Source organism: Pseudophryne corroboree, unplaced genomic scaffold (assembly GCF_028390025.1).
Source record: "Pseudophryne corroboree isolate aPseCor3 unplaced genomic scaffold, aPseCor3.hap2 scaffold_149, whole genome shotgun sequence".
Classification (NCBI taxonomy): Eukaryota; Metazoa; Chordata; class Amphibia; order Anura; family Myobatrachidae; genus Pseudophryne; species Pseudophryne corroboree.
Genome location: NW_026968120.1, coordinates 942146 through 957171, shown reverse-complemented (window position 1 = coordinate 957171; position 15026 = coordinate 942146). Strand labels below are relative to the sequence as shown.

General features: G+C 44.6%; 9 non-coding genes and 3 pseudogenes across 9 annotated transcripts; 2 read left to right on the top strand and 10 right to left on the bottom strand.

Annotated features, from left to right (window-relative positions):
- Positions 1–1533: 1533 nt before the first annotated feature.
- On the top strand, positions 1534–1696 carry LOC134999195 (U1 spliceosomal RNA). The gene has a single exon (XR_010201355.1). It is a non-coding gene; the product is annotated as a U1 spliceosomal RNA (small nuclear RNA).
- A 1270-nt stretch (positions 1697–2966) lies between these two features.
- Positions 2967–3130, bottom strand: LOC134998913 (U1 spliceosomal RNA). Its single transcript, XR_010201076.1, has one exon. It is a non-coding gene; the product is annotated as a U1 spliceosomal RNA (small nuclear RNA).
- Positions 3131–3821: 691 nt separating this feature from the next.
- Positions 3822–3963, bottom strand: LOC134998297 (U1 spliceosomal RNA; annotated as a pseudogene).
- Positions 3964–4115: 152 nt separating this feature from the next.
- On the bottom strand, positions 4116–4279 carry LOC134998772 (U1 spliceosomal RNA). The gene has a single exon (XR_010200941.1). It is a non-coding gene; the product is annotated as a U1 spliceosomal RNA (small nuclear RNA).
- A 692-nt stretch (positions 4280–4971) lies between these two features.
- LOC134999231 (U1 spliceosomal RNA) lies at positions 4972–5113 on the bottom strand (annotated as a pseudogene).
- Positions 5114–5265: 152 nt separating this feature from the next.
- On the bottom strand, positions 5266–5429 carry LOC134998909 (U1 spliceosomal RNA). The gene has a single exon (XR_010201073.1). It is a non-coding gene; the product is annotated as a U1 spliceosomal RNA (small nuclear RNA).
- Positions 5430–6120: 691 nt separating this feature from the next.
- On the bottom strand, positions 6121–6262 carry LOC134999230 (U1 spliceosomal RNA; annotated as a pseudogene).
- A 152-nt stretch (positions 6263–6414) lies between these two features.
- Positions 6415–6578, bottom strand: LOC134998771 (U1 spliceosomal RNA). Its single transcript, XR_010200940.1, has one exon. It is a non-coding gene; the product is annotated as a U1 spliceosomal RNA (small nuclear RNA).
- Positions 6579–7882: 1304 nt separating this feature from the next.
- On the top strand, positions 7883–7956 carry TRNAN-AUU (transfer RNA asparagine (anticodon AUU)). The gene has a single exon. It is a non-coding gene; the product is annotated as a tRNA-Asn (tRNA).
- A 5904-nt stretch (positions 7957–13860) lies between these two features.
- LOC134998729 (U5 spliceosomal RNA) lies at positions 13861–13976 on the bottom strand. The gene has a single exon (XR_010200900.1). It is a non-coding gene; the product is annotated as a U5 spliceosomal RNA (small nuclear RNA).
- Positions 13977–14250: 274 nt separating this feature from the next.
- Positions 14251–14366, bottom strand: LOC134998686 (U5 spliceosomal RNA). The gene has a single exon (XR_010200856.1). It is a non-coding gene; the product is annotated as a U5 spliceosomal RNA (small nuclear RNA).
- A 286-nt stretch (positions 14367–14652) lies between these two features.
- LOC134998648 (U5 spliceosomal RNA) lies at positions 14653–14768 on the bottom strand. Its single transcript, XR_010200818.1, has one exon. It is a non-coding gene; the product is annotated as a U5 spliceosomal RNA (small nuclear RNA).
- Between the last annotated feature and the right edge of the window lie 258 nt (positions 14769–15026).

Here is a 15026-nt window from a genome sequence, read left to right as displayed (position 1 = left end):
AAGTACAATAACTTTTACCATTTTAATTTGTTTTAATAGTATATTGACAGTATTGTTTTCTTTCAAAAATCCAATTAATTTTCTTTACCCTATTATTAAAATGGTAATTGACAAAAACAAACTACATTGTCACCAGAAGAGCAATACAAAATGTACAAGTGATATATTAAAATCATCGTTCCACCTTGAATTTCAATGATGCATTGGGGCAACGATTTTGTGAGAAACATCTTCACCCTTAAATAAAGATTTTCTTAATTCCTTACCTGTGTGCTAATTAGATATCACCTTGTTTTCACATTAAACAGACTTCCACATGAGAAAGCAGCAAGGATGCAGTGGCGTTAATGTTTCCTGGTGTCAACCTGTATTATTTCTGTAGATATTGAAATGAGGATGCATCTTGCTGCCTTTCCAATGAAGCAAGTTTAATTTAGTAATAGGTGAAAAACCATCCCTACAAAGGTGTTAATCAGAGACTTGGCTTTGTGGACACTTTTCAGAGAACAAATTTGTTAGCATAAAAATAAAGCCAGAAAATGAAGAGCTGTTTAATCACTCAATTGGATTTTTTTGCCAGCATATTTCTTTTTCTCTGCAACCCACTGCTAAATTGTGCTTCCTAGCTGTTTTTATAAAATCACTGAATCAAATCTAACTCTGATTACATCAGAGAAGGCCAGGTACCCTACACCATAAGAGGGGGTTTGAAATTTTGACTTGTCTACATAAAGATCACCAAAATCTGATAACAAGGTCAATTACGCCCCTGGGTGGGATTGAACCACCAACCTTTTGGTTAATAGCCTTACACACTAACTGATTGCGCCACAGCGACACTTTGCAAAAGCATATACTGAAAAAGGCTAATAAGCATTCATCTAGAACGTTTCCTAGAAACATTTTAAAAAGTCAATAATGTGGAGAGTTTTTGTAAGATGTTTCTTCCATCAACCAATGAAGAAACACATTGGTACTTTCCCATGATGAGTGAGTGCTTCAGGATCTCTTGCACATACATGTGCAGCAGAGTACTGTAATGGAAGCATGCTGGGTCCATAACCCAGAGGTAGGCAGATTGAAACTATCCTCTGCTATATGCATTTTTTTTGTTAATTAAAGTAATCCAAAACTGGGATTGACATTTTTGCTCTTTTATTTTTACTTAAAGTACAATAACTTTTACCATTTTAATTTGTTTTAATAGTATATTGACAGTATTGTTTTCTTTCAAAAATTCACTTAATTTTCTTTTCTGTGTGCTAATTAGATATCACCTTGTTTTCACATTAAATAGACTACCACATGAGAAAGCAGCAAGGATGCAGTGGCGTTAATGTTTCCTGGTGGTAGTGGGGGACTGTGTTTGTGCTTTCCTCTGGTCAGCTCTGGTAAAAGTCAGATTTCTTTGTCTCAGATCTTCCTCTAGCCTTGTTCTTCTTTCGAGAGTTCCCTTGTGCTGCCTCAGTTGGATCTCCTTCACTTGACAGGGGCGTACCCGAGCAGCGACCCTCCCCAGCACTAGCCCAACTCCTACTTACCTGCCAGGTGAGATACTATGATCATGAAGGTGCTTCTCCCAGGGCAAGGCTCACCCATTGCACTCTGGGTGTGCTGCTCCTGCGATTTCCCCAAATGTGGGAAACTTGACTGCATAATTTGTGTTTCCCCTGGTCGGCTCTCGTATAATTCAGATCTCTTTGTCTCAGGTCTCTCTCCAGCCTAGTTTGCTGTCTGTTTCCACTTCTCTTTTCTTAAACCGCTCCCTTCTATGCCCTTGCGCACCTTAATTAAATCTAACTCTGATTACGTCAGAGAAGGCCAGGTACCCTACACCATAAGAGGGGGTTTGAAATTTTGACTTGTCTACTTAAAGATCACCAAAATCTGATCACAAGGTCAATTACATCACTGGGTGGGAACCTTTTGGTTAATAGCCCATGTAAGTGCAAGAGATCCTGAAGCACTCACTCATCATGGGAAAGTACCAATGTGTTTCTTACAAAAATTCTCCAGATTATTGACTTTTTAAAGTTTTTCTAGGAAACGTTCTAGATGAATGCTTATTAGCCTTTGTCAGTATGTACTTTCGCAAAGTGTCGCTATGGCGCAATCAGTTAGTGTGTATGGCTATTAACCTAAAGGTTGGTGATTCAATCCCACCCAGGGACGTAATTGACCTTGTTATCAGATTTTGGTGATCTTTAAGTAGACAAGTCAAAATTTCAAACCCCCTCTTATGGTGTAGGGTACCCGGCCTTCTCTGATGTAATCAGAGTTAGATTTGATTAAGTGATTTTATAAAAAACAGCTAGGAAGCACAATTTAGCAGTGGGTTGCAGAGAAAAAAAATTATGCTGGCAGAAAAGTCCAATTGAGTGATTAAACAGCTCTTCATTTTCTGATTTTATGTTTATGCTAACAAATTTGCTCTCTGAAAAGTGTCCACAAAGCCAAGTCTCTGATTAACACCTTTAGTAGGAATGGTTTTTCACCTATTACTGAATTAAACTTGCTTCATTGGAAAGGCAGCAAGATGCATCCTCATTTCAATGTCTACTGAAATAATACAGGTTGACACCAGGAAACATAAACGTCACTGCATCCTTGCTGCTTCCTCAAGGGGAAGTCTGTTTAATGTGAAAACAAGGTGATATCTAATCAGCACACAGGTAAGGAATTAAGAAAATCTTTCTTTATGGGTGAAGATGTTTCTCACAAAATTGTTGCACCAAGGCATCATTGAAATTAAAGCTGGAAAGATGATTTTAATATATCACTTGTATATTTTGTATCTCACCTGGCAGGTAAGTAGGAGTTGGGCTAGAGCTGTGGAGGATTGCTGCTTGGGCACCCCCTGTCAAGTGAAGGAGATCCAACTGAGGCAGCACAAGGGAACTCTCGAAAGAAGAACAAGGCTAGAGGAAGATCTGAGACAAAGAAATCTGACTTTTACCAGAGCTGACCAGAGGAAAGCACAAACACAGTCCCCCACTACCACAAATAATGCAGTCGAGTTTCCCACATTTGGGGAAATCACAGGGGTCAGCATACCCAGAATGCAATGAATGAACCTCACCATGGGAGAACAATCTTCATGACCATGGTATCTCCTATGCAAAATAAGTATGATTTGGGATAGGGCTGGCGAGGGCCGCTGCTCAGGCACATCTCTGTCATGTAAAGGAGATTCAACTGAGGCAGCACAAGGGAACTCTCATCTGGGGACAACAACTGCAGGGAGAACACATATTTTCAGATGAACATGGGAGGGCAGAAGGCTGCCTAAAACTGAAGCACCCCCAAACAACAAACCAAATGCAACTACTAGTGCAAGCATTCCTGGGGGAAGGCCTGCAGCAGATGGATTTGCATATGGTGATGTCATCCAAGCAGTGGGTCAAAGTTGGCTTCAACCCTCGTCTGCATATGAAAAGAAAAAAGGGGTGTGCAGGGCATGGCGGTCTTTTGCGGCGCTTGGATGACCCCTAGTTCGCATTAAACACCTCCACCCTCCTTCGGTGTGGAGCTCATGTTGGCTATGCCCCAGCCCCTGAAGCATTCAAGCTGATTTCTTGCAGCAGCTGGGCACTGTAACAGCTCCAGAGCTGCTCTGTAAAGCAAGTAAAAGGGTGTGGGCCCTGCAGCACTACCTGTAGTTTGCATTGTGCGTTGGAAGGCACAAAGTAAGCAGACGGGAGAAGTCAGGATAGTGCACAAGGGTATAGAAGGAGGGGCTCAAGAAAAAAGAAGTGGAAACAGACAGCAAACTAGGCTGGAGAGAGACCTGAGACAAAGAGATCTGAATTATATGAGAGCCGACCAGGGGAAACACAAATTATGCAGTCAAGTTTCCCACATTTGGGGAAATCGCAGGGGCAGCACACCCAGAGTGCAATGGGTGAGCCTTGCCCTGGGAGAAGCATCTTCATGATCATAGTATCTCACCTGGCAGGTAAGTAGGAGTTGGGCTAGAGCTGGGGAGGGTCGCTGCTCGGGCACCCCCCTGTCAAGTGAAGGAGATCCAACTGAGGCAGCACAAGGGAACTCTCGAAAGAAGAACAAGGCTAGAGGAAGATCTGAGACAAAGAAATCTGACTTTTACCCGAGCTGACCAGAGGAAAGCACAAACACAGTCCCCCACTACCACAAATAATGCAGTTGAGTTTCCCACATTTGGGGAAATCACAGGGGTCAGCATACCCAGAATGCAATGAATGAACCTAACCCTGGGAGAACAATCTTCATGACCATGGTATCTCCTATGCAAAATAAGTATGATTTGGGATAGGTCTGGGGAGGGCCGCTGCTCAGGCACATCTCTGTCAAGTAAAGGAGATTCAACTGAGGCAGCACAAGGGAACTCTCATCTGGGGACAACAACTGCAGGGAGAACACATATTTTCAGATGAACATGGGAGGGCAGAAGGCTGCCTAATACTGAAGCACCCCCAAACAACAAACCAAATGCAACAACTAGTGCAAGCATTCCTGGGGGAAGGCCTGCAGCAGATGGATTTGAATATGGTGATGTCATCCAAGCAGTGGGTCAAAGTTGGCTTCAACCCTCGTCTGCATATGAAAAGAATAAAGGGGTGTGCAGGGCATGGCGGCCTTTTGCGGCGCTTGGATGACCCCTAGTTCGCATTAAACACCTCCACCCTCCTTCGGTGTGGGGCTCATGTTGGCTATGCCCCAGCCCCTGAAGCATTCAAGCTGATTTCTTGCAGCAGCTGGGCACTGTAACAGCTCCAGAGCTGCTCTGTAAAGCAAGTAAAAGGGTGTGGGCCCTGCAGCACTACCTGTAGTTTGCATTGTGCGTTGGAAGGCACAAAGTAAGCAGACGGGAGAAGTCAGGATAGTGCACAAGGGTATAGAAGGGAGGGGCTCAAGAAAAAAGAAGTGGAAACAGACAGCAAACTAGGCTGGAGAGAGACCTGAGACAAAGAGATCTGAATTATATGAGAGCCGACCAGGGGAAACACAAATTATGCAGTCAAGTTTCCCACATTTGGGGAAATCGCAGGGGCAGCACACCCAGAGTGCAATGGGTGAGCCTTGCCCTGGGAGAAGCATCTTCATGATCATAGTATCTCACCTGGCAGGTAAGTAGGAGTTGGGCTAGAGCTGGGGAGGGTCGCTGCTCGGGCACCCCCCTGTCAAGTGAAGGAGATCCAACTGAGGCAGCACAAGGGAACTCTCGAAAGAAGAACAAGGCTAGAGGAAGATCTGAGACAAAGAAATCTGACTTTTACCAGAGCTGACCAGAGGAAAGCACAAACACAGTCCCCCACTACCACAAATAATGCAGTTTAGTTTCCCACATTTGGGGAAATCACAGGGGTCAGCATACCCAGAATGCAATGGATGAACCTAACCCTGGGAGAACAATCTTCATGACCATGGTATCTCCTATGCAAAATAAGTATGATTTGGGATAGGGCTGGGGAGGGCCGCTGCTCAGGCACATCTCTGTCAAGTAAAAGAGATTCAACTGAGGCAGCACAAGGGAACTCTCATCTGGGGACAACAACTGCAGGGAGAACACATATTTTCAGATGAACATGGGAGGGCAGAAGGCTGCCTAAAACTGACGCACCCCCAAACAACAAACCAAATGCAACTACTAGTGCAAGCATTCCTGGGGGAAGGCCTGCAGCAGATGGATTTGCATATGGTGATGTCATCCAAGCAGTGGGTCAAAGTTGGCTTCAACCCTCGTCTGCATATGAAAAGAAAAAAGGGGTGTGCAGGGCATGGCGGCCTTTTGCGGCGCTTGGATGACCCCTAGTTCGCATTAAACACCTCCACCCTCCTTCGGTGTGGGGCTCATGTTGGCTATGCCCCAGCCCCTGGAGCATTCAAGCTGATTTCTTGCAGCAGCTGGGCACTGTAACAGCTCCAGAGCTGCTCTGTAAAGCAAGTAAAAGGGTGTGGGCCCTGCAGCACTACCTGTAGTTTGCATTGTGCGTTGGAAGGCACAAAGTAAGCAGACGGGAGAAGTCAGGATAGTGCACAAGGGTATAGAAGGGAGGGGCTCAAGAAAAAGTAGTGGAAACAGACAGCAAACTAGGCTGGAGAGCGACCTGAGACAAAGAGATCTGAATTATATGAGAGCCGACCAGGGGAAACACAAATTATGCAGTCAAGTTTCCCACATTTGGGGAAATCGCAGGGGCAGCACACCCAGAGTGCAATGGGTGAGCCTTGCCCTGGGAGAAGCATCTTCATGATCATAGTATCTCACCTGGCAGGTAAGTAGGAGTTGGGCTAGAGCTGGGGAGGGTCGCTGCTCGGGCACCCCCCTGTCAAGTGAAGGAGATCCAACTGAGGCAGCACAAGGGAACTCTCGAAAGAAGAACAAGGCTAGAGGAAGATCTGAGACAAAGAAATCTGACTTTTACCAGAGCTGACCAGAGGAAAGCACAAACACAGTCCCCCACTACCACAAATAATGCAGTTGAGTTTCCCACATTTGGGGAAATCACAGGGGTCAGCATACCCAGAATGCAATGAATGAACCTAACCCTGGGAGAACAATCTTCATGACCATGGTATCTCCTATGCAAAATAAGTATGATTTGGGATAGGGCTGGGGAGGGCCGCTGCTCAGGCACATCTCTGTCAAGTAAAGGAGATTCAACTGAGGCAGCACAAGGGAACTCTCATCTGGGGACAACAACTGCAGGGAGAACACATATTTTCAGATGAACATGAGAGGGCAGAAGGCTGCCTAATACTGAAGCACCCCCAAACAACAAACCAAATGCAACAACTAGTGCAAGCATTCCTGGGGGAAGGCCTGCCGCAGATGGATTTGCATATGGTGATGTCATCCAAGCAGTGGGTCAAAGTTGGTTCAAACACCTTTGCAAAGTTCTATAAGTTTGATACCCTGGCTGAGGAGGACCTCCTGTTTGCTCAATCGGTGCTGCAGAGTTATCCGCACTCTCCTGCCCGTTTGGGAGCTTTGGTATAATCCCCATGGTCCTTACGGAGTCCCCAGCATCCTCTAGGACGTAAGAGAAAATAAGATTTTAAACCTACCGGTAAATCTTTTTCTCGTAGTCCGTAGAGGATGCTGGGTGCCCGTCCCAAGTGCGGTCTACTTCTGCAAGACTTGTATATAGTTATTGCTTACATAAGGGTTATATGTTAGTTTTCATCGGTCTTGGACTGATGCTATGTTGTTTTCATACTGTTAACTGGGTAGTATATCACAAGTTATACGGTGTGATTGGTGTGGCTGGTATGAATCTTGACCTTGGATTAACAAAAATCCTTTCCTCGTACTGTCCGTCTCCTCTGGGCACAGTTTCTCTAACTGAGGTATGGAGGAGGGGCATAGAGGGAGGAGCCAGTGCACACCCAGATCTAAAGTCTTTCTTAAAGTGCCCATGTCTGCTGCGGAGCCCGTCTATCCCCCATGGTCCTTACGGAGTCCCCATCATCCTCTACGGACTACGAGAAAAAAAAATTACCGGTAGGTTTAAAATGTTATTTTTTTCTCTGCAACCCACTGCTAAATTGTGCTTCCTAGCTGTTTTTTATAAAATCACTTAATTAAATCTAACTCTGATTACGTCAGAGAAGGCCAGGTACCCTACACCATAAGAGGGGGTTTGAAATTTTGACTTGTCTACTTAAAGATCACCAAAATCTGATGACAAGGTCAATTACATCCCTGGGTGGGATTGAACCACCAACCTTTTGGTTAATAGCCCATGTAAGTGCAAGAAATCCTGAAGCACTCACTCATCATGGGAAAGTACCAATGTGTATCTTACAAAAATTCTCCAGATTATTGACTTTTTAAAGTTTTTCTAGGAAACGTTCTAGATGAATGATTATTAGCCTTTGTCAGTATTGACTTTTGCAAGGTGTCTCTGTGGCGCAATCGGTTAGCATGTTTGGCTATTAACCAAAAGGTTGGTGGTTCAATCCCACCCAGGGATGTAATTGACCTTGTAATCAGATTTTGGTGATCTTTAAGTAGACAAGTCAAAATTTCAAAAACCCCCCTTATGGTGTAGGGTACCTGGCCTTCTCTGATGTAATCAGAGTTAGATTTGATTAAGTGATTTTATAAAAAAACAGCTAGGAAGCACAATTTAGCAGTGGGTTGCAGAGAAAAAAAAATATGCTGGCAGAAAAGTCCAATTGAGTGATTAAACAGCTCTTCATTTTCTGATTTTATGTTTATGCTAACAAATTTGCTCTCTGAAAAGTGTCCACAAAGCCAAGTCTCTGATTAACACCTTTGTAGGAATGGTTTTTCACCTATTACTGAAATAAACTTGCTTCATTGGAAAGGCATCAAAGATGCATCCTCATTTCAATGTCTACTGAAATAATACAGGTTGACACCAGGAAACGTCACTGCATCCTTGCTGCTTCCTCATGGGGAAGTCTGTTTAATGTGAAAACAAGGTGATATCTAATCAGCACACAGGTAAGGAATTAAGAAAATCTTTCTTTATGGGTGAAGATGTTTCTCACAAATTGTTGTCCCAATGCATCATTGAAATTCAAGATGGAAGATGATTTTCATATATCACTTGTACATTTTGCATTGCTCTTCTGGTGACAATGTAGTTTGTTTTTGTCAATTACCATTTCAGTAATAGGGTAAAGAAAATTAAGTGGATTTTTTAAAGAAAACAATGCTGTCAATATACTATTAAAACAAATTAAAATGATAAAAGTTATTGTACTTTAAGTAAAAATAAAAGAGCCAAAATATCAATCCCAGTTTTTGATTACTTTAATTATAAAAAAAAAAATGCACATAGCAGAGGATAGTTTCGATCAATCAACCTCTGGGTTATGGGCCCAGCATGCTTCCATTGCACTACTCTGCTGCTCATGGAAGTGTAAGAGATCCTGAAGACTAAATTGATTAAAGGCCTAAAAGTACTGGACTATAAGGAAAGACTTACTAGGCTGAATATTTATACACTAGAAAAGAGGTGCCTAAGAGGAGATATTATTAATATCTTCAAATATGTAAAGATACATAACAAAGAGTTATCAGAGGAATTATTTATTAAAAGAACACGTGGTCACTCGCTGCGACTGGAGGAAAGTTCAGAACGCAATGGAGGAAAGGTTTCTTCACTGTTAGGGCAATCAGGATGTGGAATTCCCTGCCAGGGAAGGTGGTAATGGCGGACTCTGTAATTGGATTTAAAAAAGGAATGGATACATTTCTGAATGAAAAAGCTATCCAAGGTTATAATACTTAAAATATCAACATGGTTAATCCGGGGTTAACATGAGTTATAGTAGCTAACTAGTCATAAAACATTATTCAGCAAGTATGTAGAATCATCACAACTTAAAACAGGTTGAACACGATGGGCAATTTGCCTCTATTCAACCTCAAAAACTATGTTACTATATTACTATGTTATTGTAGTATACAGAACACCACAATGCAATGAGCAGTGATAGTGAGCACTGATGAGGATACTAGAACTGACACTGAGCAGCAAGATGCAGCACTGGACTATTAGTAATGTACTGTAGTATGCTGAGCACCACAATGCAGCACAAGACAATGAGCAGTGATACTGAGCACTGATGAGGATACTACTGAGAACTGACACTGAGCAGGAGAGACACACTACTAGTATTACTGAGCAGCAATAAGTAACCACTGATACTGAGCACTGATATTGAGATTTCCACTGAGAGAACATAGCCACGTCCTCTCCGCTCTCTCTTCAATGCACGAGTAAAAATGGCAGCAACGCGCAGCTCTTTATATGGAATCCGAATCTCGCGAGAATCCGACAGCGGGATGATGACATTTTCCCTTGTTCAGGTTTTCCGAGTCAGGCGGGAACAACCAAGCCAGCCTCGGACCAGTGTAAACCACGTGGAGTTCGTCGGGAATTCGGTTCTCGGAGAACCGAACCCGCTCCTCTATATATACTATATTACTATGTTACTGTAGTATACAGAACACCACAATGCAATGAGCAGTGATAGTGAGCACTGATGAGGATACTAGAACTGACACTGAGCAGCAAGATGCAGCACTGGACTATTAGTAATGTACTGTAGTATGCTGAGCACCACAATGCAGCACAAGACAATGAGCAGTGATACTGAGCACTGATGAGGATACTACTGAGAACTGACACTGAGCAGGAGAGACACACTACTAGTATTACTGAGCAGCAATAAGTAACCACTGATACTGAGCACTGATATTGAGATTTCCACTGAGAGAACATAGCCACGTCCTCTCCGCTCTCTCTTCAATGCACGAGTAAAAATGGCAGCAACGCGCAGCTCTTTATATGGAATCCGAATCTCGCGAGAATCCGACAGCGGGATGATGACATTTTCCCTTGTTCAGGTTTTCCGAGTCAGGCGGGAACAACCGAGCCAGCCTCGGACCAGTGTAAACCACGTGGAGTTCGTGGGGAATTCGGTTCTCGGAGAACCGAACCCGCTCCTCTCTACCTTATACCCATCAATTTTTTTATTTTCAATCTAAGCCCCTGCAGTTTTCTGTAAGCATCTGCTTCGCTATGATGATCAACAAGTCACAAGGGCAAACACTCAGGGTTTGAGGTGTAGATCTTAGGACCTGCTGCTACAAGCATGGCAGAGGTGTCACTATCACTGGTGACACCCAGAGAGGTGGCGAGGGAGATTGTAATGCAGTGCGCGCAGATAAGCAGCGCAATGGTAAAAAGGAGGCATGGTTTCATAGGTAGGGGCGTGGCCTGGTGGCCTGAATCTACATTTTGTTGCTCCGGGTGTCCCGGGGGTTGGGGGCTGCACCCGGGGACTAGTGTGTGAGCGGTGCTGGCTCCTGCACAGTGACAGGGCATGGCCACCCAGCATGACGCCTCCCTTCTTGACCATGCTGTAATTGCAGTCGCACTGCAGTTCAGCGTGATCATAAAAAATGGTGTAGGCTCCTGCTGGTGCAGACTGTATGTGCGCGCAGGAAGCCGCCACCATTTTTGTGATCACAGCGGCTGAATGTGATGTCATACAGCCGCTGTGACCACGCCCCCTGTGTCTCCTCCGTTGCAGACCCCATTTTGAAGCCTTGCCCCCGCACCGCTCCATCCCTGACTTGGAAATGGAGTGTTGCTGACCCACCTCTCCCCCCCTTCCCCGCCCCGATTGACAGGCAGAGGCGATCACATTCTCTGCGGGGTGCCGCAGAAAATGCAGGCACATGCGTATGCTCTTAGCAATTTTTGCAGTTGGATCGCTTATTGTGATTGCAATCCAACCTGAATCAGGCCCTATTACCTATCACAATGCGCTGCGGGCAGTACAAAATTGGGTTAATATAGGAGAAAAAACCCCAGACCTGTGCTCCTTAACTGTACCTGGTGGCTAGTGGAGCGGCTGCCCAGTAATCAGTGTCCACCGCAGTGCGCACACGGCCCACCCCCTACGGCCTCGCTCCCCTTCATCAGCGGCCTCGTGATCCGGAAGGGTGGTGTGTGTGTGACAGACCTTAGGATGAAACCGGAGCCTCCGCTGCAGTGACCCAGCAACCAGGGCACGGGAGTATACAGCGCCGCTGGGAGTGATGAAGCTGCAGTAAAGATGTCTATTAGACCTAGCCTGCTGCAGCCCTTGTAGATTCTCATAAAACAAGTTCTTCTTTTCTTGTCAAAATTAATAGCTAAGAATAGGCTGCCTGAGGCAGGCCCCTGTTAATTGGCCTGCTACTGAAGGCACCAACTACAAACTGAGCTCCCTGTTCATGGAAGCGGGGTTATAGAGGAGAATGCACTGAGCTTCTTGGGAACAGTCAAAAGCTTTGAGCCGGTTGGTGCCTCAGATCAAGATCCTACTCTACACCCCAATGTGAATCCTTGTGGAGTCCAGTGTACCCCACAGAAGAAATTAATGTGTCACACCCATTGGCAGCAACCTTAGAATAGCTGCTGACGGGCACAATTGAGAAAGGAAGGGGGGGGGGGGACATTTGAATCCAGCACATAGATGCAATTCAAATATGTAATTTGTACCTTCCTATTTTAAAATATAATGGATGAACCTCACCCTGTGAGAACAATCTTCATGATCAAGAGATCTAATATGTAAAATAAGTATGAGTTGGGATAGGGCTGGGGAGGGTGGCAGCTCGGGCAGCCCCTCCCCCGTCAAGTTAAGGAGATTCAACTGAGGAAGCACAAGGGAACTCTCGTCTGGGGACAACAACTGCAGGGAGACCACATCTTTTCAGATGAACATGGGAGGGCGGAAGGCTGCCTAATACTGAAGCACCATCAAATATCAAACCATATCCAACAACTAGTACAAGCATTCCTGGGGGAAGGTCTGCAGCAGACGGATTTGCATACGGTGATGTCATCCAAGCAGTGGGCCAAAGTTGGCTGGAACTCTCATCTGCATATAAAAAGAGAAAAGGGGCATGCAGGGCATGGCGGCCTTTTGCAGTGCTTGGATGACCCCTAGTTCGCATTAAACACCCCCACCCTCCTTTGGTGTGGGGCTCATGTTGGCCATGCCCCATCCCCTGAAGCATTCATGCTGATTTCTTGCAGCAGCTGGGCACTGTAACAGCTCCAGAGCTGCTCTGTAAGGCAAGTAAAAGGGTGTGGGCCCTGCAGCACCACCTGTAGTTCGCATTGTGCGTTGGAAGGCACAAAGTAAGCAGACGGGAGGAGAAGTCAGGATAGTACACAAGGGCATCCTTTTCTCTTAGTCCGTAGAGGATGCTGGGGTCACATTAAGAACCATGGGGTATAGACGGGATCCGCAAGAGACATGGGCACTTTAAGACTTTCAAAGGGTGTGAACTGGCTCCTCCCTCTATGCCCCTCCTCCAGACTCCAGTTATAGGAACTGTGCCCAGGGAGACGGACATTTCGAGGAAAGGATTTATTGTTAAACTAAGGTGAGCATCTTACCAGCTCACACCTTAAGCATGCCGCAGAACGTGGCATTCAACAGAACACAAGCCAACGGCATGAACAATTGCAGCAAAAAGCTGACCAGAACCGTAACACAACATGTGTATAACCACAAGTAATAACTGCAGACACAGTATGGACTGGGACGGGTGCCCAGCATCCTCTACGTACTAAGAGAAAAGGATTTACCGGTAGGTATTAAAATCCTATTTTCTCATACGACCTAGAGGATGCTGGGGTCACATTAAGAACCATGGGGTTATACCAAAGCTCTTGAACGGGTGGGAGAGTGCGTACGACTCTGCAGCACCGAATGACCCAACTTGAGGTTATCATCAGCCAAGGTATCAAACTTGTAAAACTTAGCAAAAGTGTTTACTAAATAGCTGCTCGGCAAAGTTGCAATGCCGAGACTCCCCGACCAGCTGCCCAGGATGAACCCACCTTTCTAGTAGAATGGGTCTTCACCTAATTCAGTAACGGCAATCCTGCCGTGGAATGAGCATGCTGAATCTTACCACAGATCCAGCGCATAATGGTCTGCATGGAAGCAGGACACCCAATCATGTTGGGAGCATACAGGACAAACAGAGCCTCTGTTTTCCTAATCTGAACCGTTCTGGTGACATAAATTTTCAAAGTTCTGACCACAGCCAGAGACTTTGACTCAACGAAGGTGTCAGTGGCCAAAGGCACCATGTGGAAAGATGAACCACCTTCGGCAGAAATTGTTGACGTGTCCTCAATTCTGCTCTATCTTCTTGTGATACTGCATGGTTTGTACTGTTTTCCATGTGCTCCCAGATCTTTCAAGCAAGTAGCATGGTCAAGAAAGTTCTGTTTGAAAAGAAACAAACATTTACTGTCATTGTTATGCAAATAAACTTACATTAAAGCTAACAAGAAAGCACACTCGTTCTGTCTTTAAACTGATAAAAGAAACCCCAATAATATGGGGCATGCAAAAATTGAGATAAAACTCAGTTTTGCTCCTCTCCACGGAAATCTTTAATAAAAGGCGAAATATTTGTTAGTTCTGAAGAGAAACCAGAGCATGACCAAGATTCCACCTGTCGCCTGAGTGCCATGCCAGCAGTTCTCATTCAGCTCAAAGTGAGCACCCAATTTGAATGAAAGAAAGCAGATTTCTCACCAGGCTTCCCCTTGCTATAAACATGGTTTGTACTCTTTTCCATGTGCTCCCAGATCTTTCAAGCAATTAGTATAGTCAAGAAAGTTCTGTTTGAAAAGAAACAAACATTTACTGTCATTTCTACGCAAATGAGCTTACATTAAAGCACACTCGTTCTATCTTTAAACTGATAAAAGAAACCCCAATAAGACGGGGCATGCAAAAATTTAGATAAAACTCAGTTTTGCTCCTCTCCACGGAAATCTTTAGTAAAAGGCGAAAGATTTGTTCGTTCTGAAGAGAAACCAGAGCATGACCAAGATTCCACCTGTCGCCTGAGTGCCATGCCAGCAGTCCTCATTCAGCTCAAAGTGAGCACCCAATTTGAAAGAAAGAAAGCAGATTTCTCACCAGGCTTCCCCTTGCTATAAGCATGGTTTGTACTCTTTTTCATGTGCTCCCAGATCTTTCAAGCAATTAGTATGGTCAAGAAAGTTCTGCTTGAAAAGAAACAGACATTTATTGTCATTGTTATGCAAATAAACTTACATTAAAGCTAACAAGAAAGCACACTCGTTCTGTCTTTAATCCGATAAAAGAAACCCCAATAATATGGGGCATGCAAAAATTGAGATAAAACTCAGTTTTGCTCCTCTCCACGGAAATCTTTAGTAAAAGGCGAAAGATTTGTTCGTTCTGAAGAGAAACCAGAGCATGACCAAGATTCCACCTGTCGCCTGAGTGCCGTGCCAGCAGTCCTCATTCAGATCAAAGTGAGCGCCCAATTTGAAAGAAAGCAGATTTCTCACCTGTCTTCTCCTTGCTATAAGCATGGTTTGTACTGTATTCCATGTGCTCCCAGATCTTTCAAGCAAGTAGCATGGTCAAGAAAGTTCTGTTTGAAAAGAAACAAACATTTACTGTCATTTCTATGCAAATGAGCTTACATTAAAGCACACTCATTCTATCTTTAA